The sequence below is a fragment of the Garra rufa genome, chromosome 1 (genome assembly GCF_049309525.1).
Source record: "Garra rufa chromosome 1, GarRuf1.0, whole genome shotgun sequence".
Lineage (NCBI taxonomy): Eukaryota > Metazoa > Chordata > Actinopteri > Cypriniformes > Cyprinidae > Garra > Garra rufa.
The window spans coordinates 8,273,697-8,278,826 of NC_133361.1; positions in this window are offsets into that span (position 1 = coordinate 8,273,697).

Sequence of the window (5,130 nt, forward strand, 5' to 3'; positions counted from 1 at the left end):
TTTTATTTCGTTTTCCCTTTTTTATTACTGATATTCATAAGCATGCTCTCTATATTTTGAAATGTATGATATTCCGATTTCGAAATATGTGCAAGTAAATGTATTTAAAAATCCAAATACTTTTATTATGACCGCGTTAGTTAATCTATACCGGGTGATGGGCGCCGCCATGTTTGTTCGCGCTGAATCCGAGCTGTGGGATTTAACACACGCAAATGCATCCTCTACTCCCGAAAGACATTAAAGTAAGTCTCTTGTGAGCTGGAAGAAGAGGAGAGTGAACTTTATAGTTACCTGCATAATCTGTATATGATATCAATAAATGATGCTGTCAGAATATATTTGTAGGATCATTATTGCTGCTTCCATAGACATCAGTGTGCATTTTACAAACTATAAATGCATGGTTTTGCTAGTACTTATGTCTATTTAAATGTCTGAAACCTAAAATAAGCATTATATGGTTGAAAACACTGAATAGTTGTGATAATATGACAAGCACTCAGCGCCTCCGATCTGGATCAGAGCCAGCAAAAGCGCCAAAACCGATTTGAATTTAGCAGCTGATCACGTGATGCGGCGAACGTTCGAATCACACCGGTGTGATCATACGCATAAGGGACCAGCCAAGACAAATCACACCGGTGTGATCGTACGTTCTAAAGGGTTAATGGATACAAACAGTAACTATTCAGTCAGTCAAGTTCAAAGGGCAGATTCGCTTATTTAGGAAAACTGCTCTTAAGTTGTGGTGATGTTTCATTAACAAATTTCAGGAGGAGCTCCGCAGATATTTAACACGGCCAATTCATCATCAGTAATCACTCCCTATCCAATCACTCTCCCTATCCAATTACTACAGTCCCTTTAAATAACCAAGCAGTCCTACCTTCAGCTATCTCTGATTTCAGCATCCCCCCCCCCACCACCCCTTTTTATTTTCTCTTCACCTCCAGCTAGGGGGAGCTCTATTGGGTTCGGGCCGAATGCCGAGCTCGGACCCCTCTCAGGGCTCTAGACTAACTTTTTGCACTGGTTGCACTGGTGCGCCTAACTTTTTTTCTTAGGTGCACCAGCACAAAAGTTAGGTGCACCCAAATTTTCAACCGCATCACATTCAACACCGCAGTTTTACAAGTTCACTTTTTTTTTAACTTTTTTATTTTATTTATTTTTGAATCCCTGTCCATATAGGAAATATTGACTTGTAAATGATTAACTAACAATCTGGTCAATATAAAGTTCTTTATTTGAAGCATATTTTTTCCCCCAGTACTTTACCCTACTATGTGTAATAATGAAAACATTTCAGTGAAAAAATAAGTCCAAAACTCTCTATTTTAACATTTTGAACAATAGGGCTCTAAAATTGTTTTTTTATTTTATTTTTATTTTTCAAAATTCTTGTTTTAATTTTTCTCATAATCAAATGAAAGCATAAATGTATTTATTTTTAATCAAATGAAAAATAAACCTTTTTAATGTTTGAAAACATATATATGATTCATAAATAGGAATATATAAACACCTACATTATACTGTACAAAAGTAATACAGGACTAATATTGTTCTGTTTCATGTTAAACCGTACTTTTATTTTGACAGGTTGCCGTGAAGTTTCTGTGTGTACATAATTATATGATGTTTTCTCAAATGAAACGGTAAAAGTGACACAGTAGGTTTGGAGATTGAGTTTATCTGTTCATGTGAGATGCAAATGCCAAAAATTAGCGGGAGCGTCACGCGTGCTTCAATAGCCTATATGCGTGTAGTTAAAAAAAAAACACACTTCTCCACCATTAATACATAGAGGCAAACGGAACATGCGGGATTCATTTTAAACGGTATTTTTGCCTTTCAGTTTTCATAGATGACAGACCAACTTTTGATTTATTCATCCAGAAATCAACATTACGTGGCATTCCGCGCCATAGTAAATTCGTTTTTTATGAATGGAGTCCGCGATCCAGTCCGTGTTTTTGCGGAGGAGGCATTGTAAACGCTTGCCAATGTAGAGACATCCTGACTGCATCACATGCATTTTCAAACGTACACACAACGTACAGGAATATCTGGACCACGGACAATCAGAGGGGGGGGCGGGATCCGTCCTTTATCTCTGATTGGTTTAGACCACGATATGGGTCTAATGTGTGTCTGTTGTTGAGCAACAGGGAGACTTTAAGAGTGAAGGAGTTTCGTTTTTTCCCCCTCGAACGGCTGATCGCACCGGTGCAACCTTTGATTTTTTTTAGTCGCACCATTGAGAAATTAGGCCGCACAGGGGGAGTGCCCCGGGCTTGGGAATGACTACCGAGCTCGGAGCCCTCTCCCGGACAGCATGCCAAACACGCTTAACTTTTACGCTGTTTATTATATGCAAAAGCGAACTAGTGAAAAGAATGTGTGTGTGTGTGTGTGTGTGTGTGTGTGTGTGTATACATATATATGAGTTTTTTATAACATGCAGTAGATGAATAATAAGGCGAAACAAGTATTTTGGTTAATAAAAAAGGTTTAAAAAAAATTATGAAGAAGTACAGTACAAGAGGACATGTCAGGCTGTCAGGCATGGGGGGGGGGGGCTTGCAAAACTGACCGGAGAAGGAGGGGGGCCCCAGAGTAAAATAGGTTGGGAACCCCTGCTTTAACCCTTATAGCTCAACAGAAGCAATCTCCCCTGCCCTCGGGCTAAATAGGGGGTGCTTCTGAATGGTTTAGCCAAAACCAATCCTAAGAGGTTTAATGCTTCTGTCTCAACAGGAGTATGGGGCTCTGACTTGGCCAGATTCAGCAGAATCTGCAAGGGCAGGAAGCCAGAGAGAGGTTACTCCTCAGAGTCAACAAGTTTTTGGCAAAACCCTGAACAATAAAGCCCACTCTGCAGAGGGGTTAAAGTTCACTTAGGGAGGGATGGAAGCTAAGAAGGGCGGATTATTAGTACAGAGGCCTGTAAGTGTCAGAGTCCAGCAATGCTGCCAGGGGCATTCCTGTGAAGAAAGCTTACCTGGAGGAAGGACGTAAGTCCTAAGTTACCATTAGGGTTGCATACTCTGGATCGGTATCGACCCCGATCCAAGCTTTTTTTAATAGATCGTATATGGATGATGCGTGACCAATCCAAATTCGATACCGTTACCAGAGTTTGATTAAATATTTTGCAATAAATAATAGGGGTGTGACGAGATCTCGTGGCACGAGATCTCGCGAGACTCCGATGTGTCCCGCGAGATCTGACTGGTCTCGCGAGAACGTGACGATACCATGGCAAAACATTTTGCAATGTTTACATTAGGGCTGCATGACTAATAGTTATATAAATATCACGATCTCTATTTAAACACCCATGCAATCTTATTCATGAATGACAACGATTCAGAATTGTCTATTACAACTGTTTCACGCGCTCCACTGACGCTTACCATGTGAAGGTTATTGAAGACATTCAAATCTGCATTCTTGCAGTTTCAGAAAGCAACACAAACAGTCTTTTTATCCAAATAATCATCATTATGTCTTTGTTACAGACATTTAAATAACATAAGTACTGGGATAAAAGCTTATAGTTTGGATATAAACACTTATTTTCTACAGTAGCGATCAAAAACGAAAGTATAACACGTCTGTAGAGCAACGTTTATTCTCTTCACCAGGAGAGGGCGACAACTGCACGTTTTAAAAAAGTATTTGTCATTGAATTAAACATTCAAGAGATTCCAATAGTGAAAGTCTTTATTAATTGAGACACGGGCTCCTTCATTTTTTTTTTCTGACCTAAGCAATAAACATCATTTCAGAACCACTAGTAAATTATGTAATTTTGTTTAATTTTCTAATCCTTTTTTTCTTCAGAATCGTGATCTCCAGTTTATAAAAGAAAATAGTTTTTCAGTTTACCCAGAATCATGCAGCATTTTTATTACTGCATATAATCCATTAAAATATAAGTTTAATTTCATAAAGTACAATTTCATTTCAAAATGCACCTACATTTATTTTATTTTATTTGCATTTTGTGTTTTTTGTTGAATAAAATACTACTGTCCCCTATATATTTCATCATTGAGGATTTATTTTAAAAAGTTAAAAAATCTCGTCTCGTCTCGTTCTCGTGAGCCCAAAATCTCGTCTCGTCTCGTCTCGTGAAATAAGTGTCTCGTCACACCCCTAATAAATAATAGTCTACTGTAAAAACTATAATAATTCACGCAAGAAACAATATTTTAAAACATTGTCTTAAAAATAAACTACATTTAAATACGTTGCACTGCTTACGTGAGTGTGACAGGCGAGTTCAGCGCGGTAAACATGTCCCTTATTTGGAAATATTTTCTCATGATACACCAGCTAGTAGCAATGCAAATTGTAAAATTTGCAAAGCCAAATTTTCAAGAAGTGGAAGTAGTGTATCAAATTGCAACACCACAAATGTAATCAAGCGTCTTCAGAAGCATCACGCAAAAGAACACAAGGACTTCGCGAAGCGAGTGACAGCTTTTAATAATTTATTTGTAAATACTTTGTAAATGAGATATTGTTTAATACAGCATTTAAATAAATAAGAAGTTATTATTAAGTGATTTACATTGTCTGGCTTTAACACAATTGCCTGATTCTGCTCTATTTCTTCGTCAAAAGTAGTCTGAAAAACGTCACAACTAAGACGCTGCGCATCTCCACTCAAACACAGCGGTGTTTCATTTATGAATGAATGTGCGTTTTTAAACGAATCTAGTGAAATGATTAAATTTCCCATTCAAACAGAGAGTCACTTGCTATATTCCTGAATGAACCATCCTTTCGAACAAATCAAATGAATGAAATGATTCAGTTATTAAACCAGTGTCTTGCCGCCATCTGCAGGCAGATCTGTTTTCTGTTTCTGATTCTGTTTTCAAAATGTTCTCTTTAAAACATTAATCTAAATATGAATTTATGAATTTGAATGCACTCATGCATGTATCCCCCCCTTTTTTTATCCATCAATGTGCAAGCAGGTATTCTTTCTTTGCCTAAAACAAATAAATCTTAATGACAAAGTGAATTGTCTACATTCTTTAGTTTTGAAGGTAAAATACCCCCACTGAAATCGGCCTGGTATCGGTCGATACTCACAATTTTTGGTATCGG